General features: G+C 47.3%; 1 long non-coding RNA gene and 1 pseudogene across 1 annotated transcript; both read left to right on the top strand.

The window, feature by feature from the left end:
* Nucleotides 1-10997: 10997 nt before the first annotated feature.
* Nucleotides 10998-12434, top strand: LOC103652445 (uncharacterized; annotated as a pseudogene).
* Nucleotides 12435-13529: 1095 nt separating this feature from the next.
* On the top strand, nt 13530-14908 carry LOC118476734 (uncharacterized). Its single transcript, XR_004857333.1, has 2 exons — nt 13530-14325; nt 14409-14908. It is a non-coding gene; the product is annotated as an uncharacterized lncRNA (long non-coding RNA).
* Nucleotides 14909-19685: the final 4777 nt, after the last annotated feature.

Raw genomic sequence — 19685 nt, forward strand, 5'->3', positions numbered from 1 at the left:
TAATATATGCAATCTTGATATCCCCCTTTTGTTGGTGATCCCTTAGAAAATGATACCGAATGGCTATGTGTTTAGTGCGGCTATGCTCAACGGGATTATCCGCCATGCGAATTGCACTCTCATTATCACATAGAAGAGGAACTTTGGTTAATTTGTAACCATAGTCCCTAAATGTTTGTCTCATCCAAAGCAATTGCACGCAACAATGGCCTGCGGCAATATACTCGGCTTCGGCGGTAGAAAGAGCTACGGAATTTTGTTTCTTTGAAGCCCATGACACCAGAGACCTTCCCAAGAACTGGCAAGTCCCCGATGTGCTCTTTCTATTAATTTTACACCCCGCCCAATCGGCATCCGAATAACCAATCAAATCAAATGTGGATCCCCGAGGGTACCAAAGTCCAAACTTAGGAGTATAAACTAAATATCTCAAGATTCGTTTTACGGCTCTAAGGTGAGCTTCCTTAGGATCGGCTTGGAATCTTGCACACATGCATACGGAAAGCATTATATCCGGTCGTGAAGCACATAAATAGAGTAAAGAACCTATCATTGACCGGTATACCTTTTGATCTACGAATTTACCTCCTGTGTCGAGGTCGAGATGCCCATTGGTTCCCATGGGTGTCTTGATAGGCTTGGCATCCTTCATCCCAAACTTGTTTAGAATGTCTTGAATATACTTCGTTTGGCTAATGAAGGTGCCCTCATGGAGTTGCTTCACTTGAAATCCTAATAAGTACTTCAACTCCCTCACCATAGACATCTTGAATTTCTGTGTCACGATCCTACTAAATTCCTCACATGTAGATTCGTTAGTAGACCCAAATATAATATCATCAACATAAATTTGGCATACAAACAAATCATTTTCAAGAGTTTTAGTAAATAGAGTAGGATCGGCCTTTCCGACTTTGAAGCCATTAGTGATAAGAAAATCTCTTAGACATTCATATCATGCTCTTGGGGCTTGCTTGAGCCCATAAAGCGCCTTAGAGAGTTTATACACATGGTTAGGATACTCACTATCTTCAAAGCTGGGAGGTAGCTCAACATAGACCTCCTCCTTGACTGGTCCATTGAGGAAGGCACTTTTCACGTCCATTTGGTAAAGCTTAAAGCCATGGTAAGTAGCATAGGCAAGTAAAATGCGAATTGACTCAAGCCTAGCTATGGGTGCATAGGTTTCACCGAAATCCAAACCTTCGACTTGTGAATATCCCTTGGCCACAAGTCGGGCTTTGTTCCTTGTCACCACACCATGCTCATCTTGCTTGTTGCGGAAGACCCACTTGGTTCCTACAACATTTTGATTAGGATGTGGAACTAAATGCCATACCTCATTCCTAGTGAAGTTGTTGAGCTCCTCTTGCATCGCCACCACCCAATCCGAATCTTGAAGTGCTTCCTCTACCCTGTGTGGCTCAATAGAGGAAACAAAAGAGTAATGTTCACAAAAATGAGCAACATGAGATCTAGTAGTTACCCCCTTTTGAATATCACCGAGGATGGTGTTCACAGGGTGATCTCGTTGGATTGCTTGGTGGACTCTTGGGTGTGGCGGTCTTGGAACTTGTACATCTTCCTCATCTTGATCATGGACATCTCCCCCTTGATCATTTCTCTCCTCTTGAGGTGGCTCGTCCTCTTGATCTTCTCCTTCATTGTCTTGAGCCTCATCCTCATTTTGAGTTGGTGGAGATGCTTGCATGGAGGAAGATGGTTGATCTTGTGCTTGTGGAGGCTCTTCGGATTCCTTAGGACACACATCCCTAATGGACATGTTCCTTAGCACGACGCACGAAGCCTCTTCATCATCTAGCTCATCAAGATCAACTTGCTCTACTTGAGAGCCGTTAGTCTCATCATACACAATGTCACAAGAAACTTCAACTAGTCCAGAGGACTTGTTAAAGACTCTATATGCCCTTGTGTTTGAATCATATCCTAGTAAAAAGCCTTCTACAACCTTAGGAGCAAATTTGGATTTTCTACCTCTTTTAACAAGAATGAAGCATTTGCTACCAAATACTCTAAAATATGAAACATTGGGCTTTTTACCGGTTAGGAGTTCATACGATGTCTTCTTGAGGATTCGGTGTAGATATAATCGGTTGATGGCGTAGCACACGGTGTTGACCGCCTCCGCCCAAAACCGATCCAAAGTCTTGTATTCATCAAGCATGGTCCTTGCCATGTCCAATAGAGTTCTATTCTTCCTCTCCACTACACCATTTTGTTGTGGCGTGTAGGGAGAAGAGAACTCATGCTTGATGCCCTCCTCCTCAAGGAAGCCTTCGATTTGAGAGTTCTTGAACTCCGTCCCGTTATCGCTTCTTATCTTCTTGATCCTTAAGCCGAACTCATTTTGAGCCCGTCTCAAGAATCCCTTTAAGGTGTCTTGGGTATGAGATTTTTCCTGCAAAAAGAACACCCAAGTGAAGCGAGAATAGTCATCCACAATAACTAGACAGTACTTACTCCCGCCGATGCTTATGTAAGCAATCAGGCCGAATAGATCCATGTGTAGGAGCTCGAGTGGCATGTTAGTCGTCATGATGTTCTTGTGTGGATGATGAACACCAACTTGCTTCCCTGCCTGACATGCGCTACAAATGCTGTCTTTCTCAAAATGAACATTTGTTAGTCCCAAAATGTGTTCTCCCTTTAGAAGCTTGTGAAGATTCTTCATTCCAACATGTGCTAGTCGGCGATGCCAGAGCCAGCCCATGTTAGTCTTAGCAATTAAGCAAGTGTTGAGTTCAGCTCTATCAAAATCAACTAAGTATAGCTGACCCTCTAACACTCCCTTAAATGCTATTGAATCATCACTTCTTCTAAAGATAGTAACACCTATATCTGTAAAAAGACAGTTGTAACCCATTTTACATAATTGCGAAACTCAAAGCAAGTTGTAATCTAAAGAATCTACAAGAAAAACATTGGAAATGGAGTGGTCAAGAGATATAGCAATTATACCCAATCCTTTGACCAAACCTTGATTTCCATCCCCGAATGTGATAGCTCGTTGGGGATCTTGGTTTTTCTCATAGGAGGAGAACATCTTCTTCTCCCCTGTCATGTGGTTTGTGCACCCGCTATCGATGATCCAACTTGAGCCTCCGGATGCATAAACCTACAAAACAAATTTAGTTCTTGATTTTAGGTACCCAAACGGTTTTGGGTCCTTTGACATTAGATACAAGAACTTTGGGTACCCAAACACAAGTCTTTGACCCCTTGTGCTTGCCCCCAACATACTTGGCAACTACCTTGCCAGATTTGTTAGTTAAAACATAAGATGCATCAAAAGTTTTAAATGAAATGTTAGAATTATTTGATGCAATAGGAGTTTTCTTATTAGGCAATTTAGCACGGGTTGATTGCCTAGAACTAGATGTCTCACCCTTATACATAAAAGCATGATTAGGGCCAGAGTGAGACTTCCTAGAGTGGATTCTCCTAATTTTGTGCTCGGGATAACCGGCAGGGTACAAAATGTAACCCTCGTTATCCTGAGGCATGAGAGCCTTGCCCTTAACAAAGTTAGACAATCTTTTAGGAGGGGCATTAAGTTTGACATTGTCTCCCTTTTGGAAGCCAATGCCATCTTTGATGCCAGGGCGTCACCCACTATAGAGCATGCTTCTAGCAAATTTAAATTTTTCATTTTCTAAGTCATGCTCATTAATTTTGGCATTAAGTTGAGCTATGTGATTATTTTGTTTCTTAATTAAAGCTAGGTGATCATGAATAGCATCAACATTAATGTCTCTACATCTAGTGCAAATGGAAACATGCTCAACGGTAGATGTAGAGGGTTTGCGAGATTTTAGTTCAACAATCTTAGCATGTAAAATGTCATTTTCACTTCTAAGATTGGAAATGGTAACATTGCAAACATCTAAGTCTTTAGCCTTAGCAATTAATTTTTCATTCTCATTTTTAAGGCTAGCAAGAGAGACATTCAATTCTTCAATCTTAGCAAGTAAACTAACATTATCATCTCTAAGATTGGGAATTGAAACATCACAAGTATTTGAATCAACCTTAGCAATTATTTTAGCATTTTCATTTCTAAGGTTGGCAATAATATCATGGCAAGTGCTTAGCTCACAAGATAGTTTTTCACATTTCTCTACTTCTAGAGCGTAAGCATTCTTAACCTTAACATGCTTCTTGTTTTCTTTAATTAGGAAGTCCTCTTGAGAATCCAAGAGTTCATCCTTCTCATGAATAGCACTAATTAATTCATTCAATTTTTCTTTTTGTTGCATGTTTAGGTTGGCAAAAAGGGTGCGTAAATTATCCTCCCCATCACTAGAATTATCCTCATCACTAGAGGTTGCATATTTAGTGGAGGATTTTGATTTTACCTTCTTCCTTTTGCCGTCCTTTGCCATGAGGCATTTGTGGCCGACGTTGGGGAAGAGAAGTCCTTTGGTGACGGCGATGTTGGCGGCGTCCTCGTCGGAGAAGGAGTCGGTGGAGCTCTAGTCGGAGTCCCATTCGCGACACACATGGGCATCACCACCCCTCTTCTTGTGGTACCTCTTCCTCTCTCCTCTTGCCCTTCTTGTCGTTATCTCTGTCACTGTCACTTGATAATGGACATTTTGCTATGAAGTGACCGGGCTTACCACACTTGTAGCACACTTTCTTGGAGCGGGATTTGTAGTCCTTCCCCCTCCTTTGCTTGAGGATTTGGCGGAAGCTCTTGATGATGAGCGCCATCTCCTCATTGTCGAGCTTGGAGGCGTCAATGGGGAGTCTACTTGATGTAGACTCTTCCTTCTTCTCCTCCGTCGCCTTGAATGCGACCGGTTGTGCTTCGGGCATGGAGGGGCCATCTTGCTCGATGATTTTCTTTGAGCCTTTGATCATCAATTCAAAGCTCACAAATTTTCCTATTACTTCCTCGGGAGACATTAGTGTGTATCTAGGATCACCACGTATTAATTGTACTTGTGTAGGGTTAAGAAAAACGAGTGATCTAAGAATAACCTTGACCATTTCATGGTCATCCCATTTTTTGCTCCCGAGGTTGCGCACTTGGTTCACCAAGGTCTTGAGCCGGTTGTACATCTCTTGTGGCTCCTCCCCTTGGCGAAGCCGGAAGCGATCGAGCTCCCCCTCAATCGTCTCTCGCTTGGTGATCTTGGTCACCTCGTCTCCTTCGTGCGCGGTCTTGAGTACGTCCCAAATCTCTTTGGCACTCTTCAATCCTTGCACCTTGTTATACTCCTCTTGACTTAGAGAGGTGAGGAGTATAGTGGTGGCTTGGGAGTTGAAGTGCACAATTTGGGCCACCTCGTCCTCATCATAATCTTCATCCCCTACGGATGGTACCTGTACACCAAACTCAACAACATCCCATATACTTTTGTGGAGTGAGGTTAGGTGATATCGCATCATATCACTCCACCTAGAATAATCTTCACCGTCAAATGTCGGTGGTTTGCCTAATGGGACGGAAAGTAATGGAGTATGCTTAGGAATGCGAGGATAGCGTAGGGGGATCTTACTATACTTCTTGCGCTCTTGGCGCTTAGAAGTGACGGACGCGGCGTCGGATCCGGATATAGAGGGCGATGAAGAGTCGGTCTCGTAGTAGACCACTTTATTCATTTTCTTCTTCTTTTCGCCACTCTTGTGCGATCGAATGTGTGAAGGGGATCCATCCTTCTTCTTGTTGGTGGACTCCCTTGATGGAGCCTTCCCGTGGCTTGTAGTGGACTTCTCACCGCCGATCACCATCTTCTTGGCGTGATCTCCCGACATCATTTCGAGCGGTTAAGCTCTAATGAAGCACTGGCTTTGATACCAATTGAAAGTCGCCTAGAGGGGGGGTGAATAGGGCAAATCTGAAATTTATAAACTTAAGCACAACTATAAGCCAGGTTAGCGTTAGAAATATAAACGAGTCCGAGAGAGAGGGCGAAAAACAAATCGCAAGCAAATAAAGAGTGAGACACAAGGATTTGTTTTACCGAGGTTCGGTTCTTGCAAACCTACTCCCCATTGAGGTGGTCATAAAGACCGGGTCTCTTTCAACCCTTTCCCTCTCTCAAACGGTCACTTAGACCGAGTGAGCTTCTCTTCTCAATCAAACGGGACACAAAGTCCTCACAAGGACCGCCACACAAGTGGTCTCTCTTGCCTCGGTTACACTTGAGTTTGATCACAAGAAAGAATGAGAAAAAGAAGCAATCCAAGCGCAAGAGCTCAAATGAACACAAGTTACTCTCTCACTAGTCACTATTTGATTTGGAATGAACTAAGGACTTGGGAGAGGATTTGATCTCTTTGGTGTGTCTTGTATTGAATGCTATAGCTCTTGTAAGGTGTGGAAGTTTGAAAACTTGGATGCAATTGAATGTGGGGTGGTTGGGGTATTTATAGCCCCAACCACCAAAAGTGGCCGTTGGGAGACTATCTGTCGCATGGCGCACCGGACAGTCTGGTGCGCCACCGGACACTGTCCGGTGCGCCAGCCACGTCAGCCGGCCGTTGGATTCTGACCGTTGGAGCTCTGACTAGTGGGGCCTCTGGGCTGTCCGGTGGTGCACCGGACAGGTCCTGTAGACTGTCTGGTGCCCCTTCTGCGCGTGCTCTGACTCTGGCGCGCACTGTAGCGCATTTAATATGGTTGCAGTCGACCGTTGGCGCTAAGTTGTCGTTGCTCCGCTGGCACACTGGACAGTCCGGTGTGACACCGGACATTGTCCGGTGCTTCACCGGACAGTCCGGTGAATTATAGCGGAGCGGCCTCCCATTTTCCCGAAGGTAGCGAGTTCAGCGTCAAGTTCCCTGGTGCACCGGACACTGTCCGGTGGTGCACCGGACAGTCCGGTGCGCCAGACCAGGGTGCCTTTGGGATGTCTTTAGCTCTCTTTATTTGAACCCATCTTTGGTCTTTTATTGGCTTGTTGTGAACCTTTGGCACCTGTAAAACTTATAGACTAGAGCAAACTAGTTAGTCCAATTATTTGTATTGGGCAATTCAACCACCAAAATCAATTTAGGAAAAGGTGTAAGCCTATTTCCCTTTTAGAAACACAATAGGATGACCCTTTTGGATGAGCACATCCCTGACACCCACAACACTGGCATCGATTTCAATGAAAAATGTAGCTTTAAAATTGGGTAGGGATAATATCAGTGTAGTCATCAAAGCCTGCTGCACTATCTGAAAGGCAATGTCATGCTCGGTGGTCCACACAAACATAGCTCCCTTTTTAAGCAGAGTTGTTAATGGTTGACAGATAATGTCGAAGTGTCTAATGAATTTTCGGTAATACCTAGCAAGCCCCAGAAAACTTCACAAATCTTTCACACATGTCGACACAAGGCCAATTGGCAATAGCATGAACCTTCGCAGGATCGGTAGCCACACCTTGTGAGTTAACAATGTGACCCAAATGGGAAACCTGTTGTTGAGCAAAGGAGCATTTGGACAGTTTTATCTTCCACTAATCTTGAGCCAGCAAGACAAACACTTATTGTAGGTGACTAATATGATCCTCCAAGGATGCACTATAGACTAATATAACATCAAATAATACAAGGACACATTTTCGGAGGAGGGAGGCAGTGTATGGTTCATGCTTTCTAGAATGTGCCCGGTGCCCCTGTGAGTCCAAACGCCATAATGCGGAATTCATAGTGTCCTAATTGTGTTTGGAATGTTGTCTTGTAAGCTTCACCCTCTTTTAACAGAATTTGGTGGAAACCGGCATGCAAGTCAAGAATAGAAAACCAAGAATCTCCAAACAACTCATCGAGCTACTCATCAATGATTGGGACTGGATATTTGGACTTCACTGTGAGAGCATTAAGGTGTCAGCAGTCAACGTAAAAATGCCAAGAATTGAGTTTCTTTTTAACCAATAGTACTAGGGAGAAGTGTTGGGGAAAAGATCCCCGGGCCCCTGGTGGCCACCGGTAAGAGAGAGCGCACGAGGGAAGGACCTCAGACTGTTAGGGGTCACCCGTCAGTGAGGAGGCAAGGGAATCGTCTACCCAGAAAGCACCAGCCCCCGGATAAACCCTGAGGCACCGAGCCTGGGGTCGGGTGTGGCAGAGCAACAAAGGGGGGCCAGGCGAACCAGAAGGAAACCACTCGAGTGGGTTCTTCGCCTGGCCCGAGACTGACTCGTCGTGAGTGGCTGGCCTCATTGACTACGCCTGACACCATGTCACAGTAGAGAGTCGGTCCGCCCCCACTCATGACCTGCTTAGCCCCTCCACTTACAACTCACTCATGACCTACACAACCCTCTAGTCAATGGCACACTCATGACCTATGAGATCCTCGCCTTGTGGAGCACACATCACCTGTCAAGCCTAGTCTTGAAAGAGCGAACCATCCATAGGGCCCGCAACGTGACGAGCCACGCCGAGACCCATGATGCGGTGGTCAGGGGTCGGTGTGGCACAAAGATAGTAATGATGGCGCCAAGGTCCACCCCGCCCATGCTAGCCATCATAATTTGTGCGGACAGAGACGACAAGGCACATGCGAACAAACGGCCATGCCACGGTAAAGGCACTCGGTTTTACAACATAATAGTGGCTCCTTCTCAAAGGAACCCCGAACTGTCGATCCTCGCCTTGGCCTATAAATGGAGGAGGTCGGCCAAGAGGATAAGGGGTTGGTCCCAGACAGACCAAGATGAACCAAAGAAGACCCAAGACAGAAGACACTCGACAGGAGGCAACCACATATGCCCGGAGAGACCTGGAGGCCAGAGCCAAGGCTTAGCGTAAGACTCAAGTGCCATAGTCTTTAGGGACACTCCCTCATAAGATACTTGGGAGCCTTTCCTCCCTCTCTTGCCCGTTTGTAACCCACTTGTAACCCCCTACTACGAGCATCGAGCAACATATGTGTTGGTAGTGCGAGTCACCAAAGACTGGATGTAGGGACGTTCTGCTCGAACCAGTATTAACATTGTGCCCATCGAGCACACCGTACGGAGCCCAGAATGTGCACATAGAAATTTATTTGTTAGAGTGGAGATTCAAAAACACTGATGGTTGGTGTGCAAGGTAGGGGGCTTGTACGTTCTCGAAAAATTTTCTAGGCTCTAGATGGCTAGCAATGATGGTGGTGTGGTTTGGATCCCTGGAACGACCATCCATTTTGGGAGTCTCGACTTTGTCATTAGGGATAGAGGAACAATGGTCAGGCCTCGGAAGCCTCGGTCCCCCCCCCCAACGAGCGACTCGCTTGACATTGTCGGAGGCCTCGGTAGCCTCTGGCTCAGTTCCTCCGGCTTCGATCTGGAGGAGCTTCGAGTCAGTGGCCACATCGGCAGCCGTCAAGTGAGCTTCGACGTCGGAGTGAAGAACGACAGAGAAGTCCATCAAGGCACGATCGGAATCGGTCGCCCGTGACTCCAACGCTGACACACGAGACTCCCTTTTAATATCAATCGCATGGAGGCGTATGTCCAGTTCAGTCGGCAACGCGTGAGTCTGGGATTCGAGAGCCAGAGTAAGGTGGGAATCAATCGGAGTGGACGACATGGGCATGGCCAAGGATGAACTAATCTGATAGCAATCGTTGACACACCGGAGAAAAGATAGAGGGGATTTCGGGAAGGAAGAAGAGATGAATAGGCGAAACAGAGAAAGGACCGAGGACCTGTCCTGTTTCGTATTGTAATTGTTCGACCCCTTACACAATACACCACACAATACTTATACTCCCAAGGATCCACATGACAGAACATCACATCACATAAGCCATCACACCCAATCAGGCTCAAGCACACGCGTACTCGCACGGCGTATACGACGGTCACGCTCGGTCTGACACATCCACAGGACCGCGCTCACGACCACCGCTACGCGCCTACGCGTCGGGCGTGCCCTCCACATCGCAGTTCATTCATGGCGGACGCCAGGCGGCCTGCTCAGTCGGCTCGTTCCCTTGTCGCTTCTATGGTTGCCATCCCAGAGCCTGATGCTAGGGGCTCATGGACTGATGTGGTCTCTCATGGCTCTCGCCATCGTCGCTCGCGCGAGGCCCGGGGCGTGCGCCTGGGTGACGCTGCATCGCGCACCATGGCCGGTGCCGCTGAGCTCGTGGGATGTTGCTTGAACTACTTTGCATTGCAACTAGGCACAAGGGCACAAGGGCTACAAGGGCACACGACCGAAAATGTTACTCTATCCGTTTCTTTTTATTTGTCGCTGGATGGTGCAAAATTACACTATCCAACGACAAATAAAAAGAAACGGAAGGAGTATCTCACAAGGGCACAAGGGCTATAAAGCATATGGCCGGTTCCCTTTTTTAGACCCACCTAAAATACCCGCAATTTGCAACCGGCCACATGGCAGCGTTATCTCACAATGGCAATGGCACCACGCGCAGGAGTGTTGGAGGAGGTCCGCCCATTCCGGTCGGCGTCGCAAGCTGGGCAAGGAGCAATAACAACATACAGCGTCGCATGCTAGGCTAAATGACTGTTCCATAGGTCTTAATTATATGAGGTGGTTAATTGTTATGATGTATATACGTGAGTCTATATGCTTGATGTATATCTGATCGGATGTATTCAACTTCAATCATGTACTCTGTCTGCCGATATATAACTCCGTTCTCGAATATTTGTCGTCCGCTAATTTATGTTTGAACTAAAACACGACAGACGGAGGAAGTAATTGGTCGTGATTCTATACGTTCTTGTTACTTATAGAGACCTTGACTCCTTTTGTGTATATCTCTACTAACTATTAAGTTAGCAGTGTAGACCGCCCCCGCCTCCACCCGCACGCCCTTCCGCAAACCCCGCCGCTCGCCCGCTCTTCCTACCACCTCCGCAACCGACAGGACGCCGCTGCGGCGGCACTCGGTCCGGCTGCTGGCGCTCGTCGCCGGGGAGCACCCGCGGGACGCCGTCGCGCCGCTCGTGCCCAGGCTCCTGGCCGCCTCCAGACTTCAAATCCCCACCACCATCGAACCTCCCCAACCCGGCAAATCCTAAATCCAATATAGGCTAACCCTAGCCGCCCATCCGCCCGCCGTGAAGGCGTCGATCAAGTTCCGGGACGACGACCGACCGCTGCTGCGCGCCAAGGTGTCGATGGCGTGCTAGGGCTGCCCTTCCTCTCAGGCCTCGCGGCGGGGGGAGACGCCAAGGACCTCCGTTTTGACCTCTCCACCGCCTTCCCCTCTGTCCCGGCGCTCCGCCTCTCATACCGCCCCAACGAACCCCTCCAGCCTTTTGCCCTCTCCGTCCGCACGGGGTCCCCTATCCGCGCCCCATTCGCCCTCGCCGCCGAATTCAACCTCACCTCCTCCAACCCGCCCGCCTTCTCGCTCCTCTTCAAGCCCCGGATCGGGGACTTCGCCGTCGCAAGCTCCGTCCACTCCCCGCCGACACCGCCGCCCACATCCACTCCGCCCCCGCTAGCGATCAAGATGGTCGACCTCACCACCAACAGCGACGACCACGACTGCGAAGCACACGGTAACGACCTCTCCTTCGCCGAGAATGTATTCGGGGCGAACGTGGCGGCCGCCACCGGGACGAACGGCGGCGGCGTAGGCGCGCTGCTGTCCGGGATGCGGCTCACGACCAGGAGCGTGCTGCCACTGTGGAGTAAAGCGAGCCTGTGGTTCCAGTGGGGGCTGCGCGTGCCGCCGGAGATCAAGGCCACGCTTGCAGACAACGGGTACGGGCGCAAGGCTGGGAGCCTCGCCATCAGCAAGCTGCCGCTGCTGGTGATGAACAAGATCACTATCGAGCACACGCCCAAGGTGCCTTCACAGTCTGAAGCGGACAAGAAGAGGAAGAAAGACACACCACCGGCAGCTGAGGATGAAGAGTTCTCACTCATGAAGAGGCAACTGGATAAGCTGAATGCGGAGAGCACAATGCTGCGTCGTGCAGTCGAGGACTTGAGTGCAGAGATTGGAGCCGGCAAAGGCAATGATCGTAAGCTGCCAACAGCAGTGCCACCTCAACAACATACTTTAGTGTCGAAACCAGATCGTCATTTCCACATAAATGCGAAGGAATTGGTAGACAGTGGGACGAAACCGGCCTCAAATGAAGCAAGTGAGGAGTTGAAGAAGGTGCTTGAGGGCCGACGGAAGTAAGAAGCACCTAGCTAGGGCTTGCTGTTATTGCAAGCCCTACAATATGACATAGCTGCTGACTATTGTGTCAGGTTTTGTGGTTAATAATAATACTTCCTCGCTGGAGAAGATTGCTAAGGGCAGTTTAGCCCCTCGCTGGAGCCTGGAGGCAAGTGAGGTTGCCATTCGCCATAGGTGTGGTAGTAATTTTGCCTCAATTCTATTTTCATTGCTTGTCTTAGGATATCCTGTTCTGTATAAATTTTCATATTTTGATCTAAAATGAATGATGGATTAGCTTTTTCAACAGCCCCCTTCGAAGGATGTGGTATTAATCTCAGTGCAATTTAGGTATGTGCAATTATTTCTTTGAATCAAGTGTTGAGCATTGGTGACGCTCCCAAGTTGCCTATATCTTAAGAAGCGGCTTGGCTGATTATTAAGATATAGACAACTGAAGTGTGAACTGGGAAAATAGGTCTGGAATAACCCCCAATAACTCTGAATTGTTTTGAGTATCCTTTCGTAATTCCTATGTTAATTTAGGGCTCGGAGCGACGATCGATGTTGGATTCGGCACAAACATGTACAAGTTGAAACGGTTTCTCCCTTGTCGCTGGCTGCTTCTCTCTTCCACGGCAGGGCAAAACCTTCCCTCTCGTTCTCCCTTGTTGCAACTGTCTCCCTGCGCCGCCTGTTTGTTCCCAGTGTGCTTTGTCGGACTTGGACGCGAACGCGAAGCTGGGCTCTATATGGCCGGAGTCGGGCGGTTCCGACGACGGACCGCTCATCTCGGGTGGAATCCCTGCAAAACCAGAGCCAATGGTGGAGGTCCTCGCGAGCTCAAGCCAGCAACAACGACCAACTCCATCAACCATTTGTCCCAAGGTCGCCATCGCCAAACGCATCCGCCTGTCTGTTATGTCCTCCAAGCTCGGTGCCGAGAAAAGGAAGCAAAGCCCGGCGCTGCTGTCGTCTAGGGCTAGAAATAAAGCTCGAGCTCGATGAGCTGGCTTGGGCTTGCAGCAGCTCGACTCGGACCGACTCGACGCTCAGAACGAGCCCGAACCGAGCCTGTTTTTGTGGCTCGTGAAAAGAGCGAGCCAGCTCGGCTCGGCTTGCGAGCTGGCTCGTGGCTCGACTCAACAACAATTTGTTACATAAAATCCTAATTAGCATATAATATTACTACCGAGTAGACAATTAATTTATGTTATTTGAGATTACTATACAAAATTAATCTATTTTCTATATTATATTAGTAATATATCTATTTTACTAATTTAAAATATGTTTTTAAAAATATTTTAAAGATTTTGTATTATAATTTAGAGAGCAGATCTACGTTTATGGCTAGGATCGTTGGCTCGCGAGCCAGAAGCGAGCCGAGCCGCTTTCCAAACTCGTCGGATGGGCGAACCGAGCTCGGCTCGTCTCATTTCCACCCCTACTGTCGTCTTCATCCTCGATTCGGTCGACGGTCCCAAATCCAAGTCGGCGATGGTGAATGAAGCATCCTCCTTTTTCTGTTCTGTTTGATTTCTCTGTTTTCCCCAGATTTGTTCATAGAATAACCCTTGGGTCAGGGGATCTTAGTCTATCGTTCCTTTTTTTGTTGCAATGGGTTAGGAGTGTTTTAATGATTAATTTGTCATTTACTAAACAAACTTCAGATACGTAGCTTTTGGTCCCATGCCGGGCACCGTGAAGGAATTCCCTTTTTGTGCTAATAAAACTAGAGTATATCCTCTCATTTCTGCGTCAATTTGAGGAGTACGTACATATTATTATCATTGATTCTTTCATTGACATAGAATAAGCCACATTATGTCCCTTTTTCTACATTGAATGTTCATCTGTGCTCAAGGCCTTGATGCCTTCCATCTGCATGAGCAGAATGAAGAAATTTTGGCCAAAATGTGCTTGCATGCATATGCTCTAGGAGGTTTATAATCAAGGATAATTTTCTGGAACCGTGAAAAGGAGCTCAGTCCATTGATTAAGGTTTCAAGCAGATTTAAGGAATTTTCCTCTAACATAAGTTATCTTTGTTAGGCATCTTGATAATTTTGTCAGATGGCAAGAGGACCTCTAGAATACAAGATGGTCCGTATTTTCATGTATAAGGATTAAGGAATGATGAAAATATCATCTGTTTGAAATGTACAGTTGTTACACCAATCCTTATGTGGTATCATGGCCACTAAACATCATGAAGCAAGCCACTACGGGTAAGTTCTTTCATGCTTGTTTCAGACATTCTTCACCATGGGTCAGGTGTTCACAGGAGATTTGCCCCTTTCTCACTTCTCAGGTACACACGAGCTGAACTGAGCAACAACTTGAGCATCTTCCCTCCCTAGCCATTGCATATCACACTCACACACTGTCAGCATGCATCATGATTTATGAGATTCAGTGGTCCTTTATTCCAACAGTTTCCCCCTTGTCTTCTATATTTATTTGATACCAACTAAGTTGGTTTAGGTGTCACAATATTTGCTTATTTCCATTTTTTGTTTCATGCAGCAAGGGACACTCAAATTCTGATCTTGAAGCAGTTCTTAGATGAGAAGGCGAAGAATAAGTAGAGAAAATGAATCATTAGCAGAATTATGATGGTCTAACTTGTTCAAAACTGCCAAAGTTTAGCTCCTATGTACACCAAACCAGAAATCCCTATAGTTCTCACATGTGTTACATTGACCAAGTTAGTATAAAAACACCAATATTTGTGGTAGTTCATGCCTGTGTTTGTGGTAGTTTTTGTCGTATGTGTTGTTTATGTTATCAGAGAACTCTGTCGCTCTATAATGTGGTGGGGATGCTTTGTTAATGGCACTGCTTTTAATATTTAAATAGTGTGGTGAACGATAAAGTAACATGTATTCTTTTTATTGTTCTTTTCCTTTGTTGGGTTCATTTGTTTAATGGATGATGAGCCAATGGCTTCATGGAGCAGCAGTGACAGTGAGACACCAACTTCAGTATATGCTCAAATTATGTCACTGTCTGCTTCGAGTCATCATGTCCGTGATGGACCTAGATACTTCATAACTTGTTCTAACCACAACAAGACATCATAACTTACTTGGATTGTTGAGTTTAATAAGAATGAAAGAGCCTGGACCAACAACTCTTGCTTTAGGGATTGATTAGACCTCGTTGGGGTTGAATTTAAACTCCCAAGATAATCTTTACAAGACATTTGGCTCTCCGTGGTCAAGTGAGCCAGCTATAGGAGAACCTGATTATCAGATCCCAGCTTGTTTCTCTGCAGAGCCACCACCAGCACTGCAAGCAAGCTTCTAAATATTTAGTTTTTTGTTAGCGTTCTTCTGGCATTACATATTCACATTTTTTCATCCTCTGCAGCCATTTCATTTTCAGAAGTTTCACCCTTTGACACTATTCTACATCTTTTACAGGTACTATTCTAAATATCTATACTTTTCATTCCTACTTTTGCAAATAATCTTCTATCTGTTTACTGGTAAATTTGTTTTTCCAATTCAAAATATCTTGTGACTCGTTTATATTGAGCATGTGTTTACAAATAATGTTCTCATCAGCTCATGTGGTCTTTTAAGCCCTGCCTCTACATGGACTTCGGCCTCGCTTCCGCTGTCACCACGCTCTGGACCTGCACCGATGTCACGCACCTCGTGCACGTGCTCCTGCAGTTCCGCCTCGTCTGGTGCGGCAAGCTAATCCGTTATGCCCGCGCCGTCGCCGCACACTACGTCTGCTCCGTCAAGGGTCTCTGCTTTGACCTCTTCATCATTAGGGGTAGAAACAGAACTTTCAATGCATGTTGGAGGTGCACGATGTGATCAATATTATCCATGCTTGATAAATGATGACAATGGTGATGGCCATGATATATGGTCAACATTGTATTGATCTTTTTCCGAGTTTTCGGCTATCATGTTGTTTGCTGGAATGGAGATATTTCATTGTTCACTTGGTTCTTGTGATAGAGTTAATTACCTTATTTCTGTGCTTTCTTAGTACCCTTTTTCTGATATTTGAGTTATAAATAACACTTTCTCAATTGTGCTGTCATTATAACTCAATGACATTATTAAAATCATATATAGAAATCAATATGTTACTAATGGTTGCAATGTAATGGTGAAATAGCTAGATTAAATAACCAAATTTATATATGGGTAGGATCACAATGGATTCCGAAACATTTTCTCATAACAATATAACACACATTTGTACATAAGTTATCGTATTATTATACGTTTCCGTTGCAACGCACGGGCACTCATCTAGTAGAGACTAGAGTTACAACTTAGTTATAAGCTATAGATCTAATCAATTACTATCCAAGTATTAATCATATAAAAAACAATTGATTACACCTTCATCTTTCTCTTCCACGGAATAAGCTGACCGTGAGTCAGAGAAAAAACAACCCTGCCTCAAGGTTCACATTCTCGTTTTTGTTGTTCCGAGATTCCGTTTTGACAAAAAAAGTTGACTTTTGCATCTTTAATTTTGGAACGAAAAAAAAGGAAAAAACGGAGGGAAAACCGGAGCAAGAAACGCTATCCGCACGGGAGCGAGAACGAGAAATTTTTCGATTACTCTTGTTTATCACTATAGAAATCAAACCGTGCCTGGCGCCCTACACCAAATGTCATAGCAGGAGCCCTCCATTGTTGATCGTTGGCTGTTGGAGAGAAAACTGCTACCGATGGTTATGCGCCAGGGTTTTTACTACTTCTTCCTGCCAGATCGTCATCTAGATGACCCTAAGGGCTTGTTTAGGACAAAGGGTAATGGAGGGGATTAAGGGAGCTATAATCCCTCACTATTCAAAATTAAGTAGTGAGGGATTTTAGCCCTCTCAATCCACTCTATTATCTTTGATCCCAAACAAGCCCTAAAGAAACGTAGTCTGGTTTAGAGATGTTAATGACGAGTTTTCTGTCGGGGAATGGCTTCCGTCGGAATGAAAAAAATCTCAAATTCTCTTTCCATCTCCGCGAACGTTCACGAAATCGTTATGAAATGTAATATTTGGACGTAAATATAAATTGATCATATAAACTCAATATAAATTGAATAAAACAAGATTGATAATTACAAGATACATCTATTCAAGAGTTTAGCTTGTTGTTTATAATAGATTATGTTTTGAAGTCTCTGTATAATTTTAACATGCCAATAAACTAATTTATATTACGATAAGTTCACGAGGGAGTATGTAGGGAATGTAGACAGGGGCGGAGCCAAGGGGGGGCCGGCAGGGGCCATGGCCCCTCCCAAGACTGTGACACATACAAGAGAATATATATATATATATATATATATATATATATATATATATATATATATATATAGTTGAAATTTTGTGTGTAAATATATATACTCTAAATTTTATGCAGCGCAATTAATCAAAGATTTAATATAGTGGTTAGTAATACATGATCTATAACTCTAGTGTAGTATGTCAACCAAAGTCTAAAGGAGACAAAAAAAAGATAAAATATTCGTTAAATGACCAATCAATGCATTAAACGTCAAACCTAATTCGCGTGCAGACGTTGATATCTGAACCTCACCCTTTATACTTCTTCGTTTTGTCTTGCTAGGCAGCTGCCGATTGTCACTGATCACTTGACTTGCCTCTACCATAGCCCCAGAACTAAAGTCCAAAGAAGGTGATCATGCGAAGCAGCAGAATGAGCGGCAACAACTTATATACATACTGTCGGCGTTTCGAGATAGGGGGGTCCCTAAGCCGACGAGTGAGTGTGCTGCGTGCCCCAGCCCAGATGGGTCGAGCGCGTGGGCGAGCGCGGAGGGGGGAGAGGCGAGGCGGCCGGAGCCGAGCGTGAGAGAGGTGGAAGTCCCGCGGCCTTCGTGTTCGTCCCGCGCCCAGGTCAGGTGCGCTTGCAGTAGGGGGGTTACAAGCGTCCACGCGGGTGAGGGAAGCGAGCGGCCCCAAGAGAGCGCCTGTCCCGTCCTCGGTCCCGCGCGGCCAACCTTCTCTGAGAAGGCCCTGGTCCTTCCTTTTATAGTTGTAAGGAGAGGATCCAGGTGTACAATGGGGATGTAGCAGAGTGCTACGTGTCTAGCGGAGGGAGAGCTAGTGCCCTAGGTACATGCCGATGTGGCAGCCGGAGAGATCTGGGCATCCTGCTGGCGTGATGTCGTGGCTATCGGAGGTGCGACGGAGCCTGATGGAGGGACAGCTGTTGGAGCGGTCGAGTCCCTGCTGACGTTGTCCTGCTGCCGTAAGAGAGCTGGGGGCCGCCGTCGTCATAGAGCTCGTGGAGCACCATCATTGCCCCTCTGGCGGAGCTGGCCGGACGAGACGCCGGTCTTGTTCTCCGTGACCTGAGTCGATTCGGGGTAGGATGATGATGACGTTTCCTGTTGACGTGGCGGTCTGTGCTCTAGGCAGGGCGACGTGGGGTTTCCTCCGAAGCCGAGGTTGAGTCTTGCCTCCAGTTGCCGTGGCCGAGCCCGAGCCAGGGGGTCGGGCGAGGCGGAAGTCGTCCGGCCGAGGCCAGGGCGGAGTCCGAGCCCTGGGGTCGGGCGAGGCGGAGTTTCGTCGTCTTCCGGGTCTTAGCCCGAGTCCGAGCCCTGGGGTCGGGCGGAGCGGAGTTCGCCGTCTTCCGGGTCTTAGCCCGAGTCCGAGCCCTGGGGTCAGGCGGAGCGGAGTTCGCCGTCTTCCGGGTCTTAGCCCGAGTCCGAGCCCTGGGGTCGGGCGGAGCGGAGTTCGCCGTGGCGCCTTTGGCAAGGCCTAATTGCCTGTCAGACTCACTCTGTCGAGTGGCACTGCAGTCGGAGTGGCGCAGGCGGCGCTGTCCTTCTGTCAGACTGGCCAGTGGAGCGGTGGAGTGACGGCGGTCACCTCGGCTCTGCCGGGGGCGCGTGTCAGGATAGAGGTGTCAGGCCACCTTTACGTTAAATGCCCCTGCAATTTGGTCAGTCGGTGTGGTGATTTAGTCAAGGTTGCTTCTGAGCGAAGCCAAGGCCTTGGGCAAGCCGGTGATGTGTCCGCCATAAAAAGGGGGCCTCGGGCGAGACGGAAGTCTCTCGAGGTCGGCTGCCTTCGGCCGAGGCTAGGCTCGGGTGAAGCGTGATCGAGTCACTCGTGTGGACTGATCCCTGACTTAATCGTGCCCATCAGGCCTTTGCAGCTTTATGCTGATGGGGGTTACCAGCTGAGAATTAGGCGTCTTGAGGGTACCCCTAATTATGGTCCCCGACAGTAGCCCCCGAGCCTCGAAGGGAGTGTTAGCACTCGCTTGGAGGCTTTCGTCGCACTTTTTTGCAAGGGGACCAGCCTTTCTCGGTTGCATTTCGTTCCGGTGGGTGCGCGCGAGCGCACCCGTCGGGTGTAGCCCCCGAGGCCTCGGAGGAGTGGTTACACTCCTTCGAGGTCTTAATACTTCGCTTAACGCTTCGGCTGGTCTGGTCGTTCCCTCATGCGAACTGGCCGTAGCCCGGGTGCACGGTCGGGGCCCAAGCTCTCGGGCTGGTATGTTGACGCTGTCAACGATTTGGCCGGAGCCGGTTTTTGCGAGAGCAGCCCCCGAGCCTCTGCACAGGGCGAGAGGACGAT

This window comes from Zea mays, chromosome 3 (genome assembly GCF_902167145.1).
Source record: "Zea mays cultivar B73 chromosome 3, Zm-B73-REFERENCE-NAM-5.0, whole genome shotgun sequence".
NCBI lineage: Eukaryota > Viridiplantae > Streptophyta > Magnoliopsida > Poales > Poaceae > Zea > Zea mays.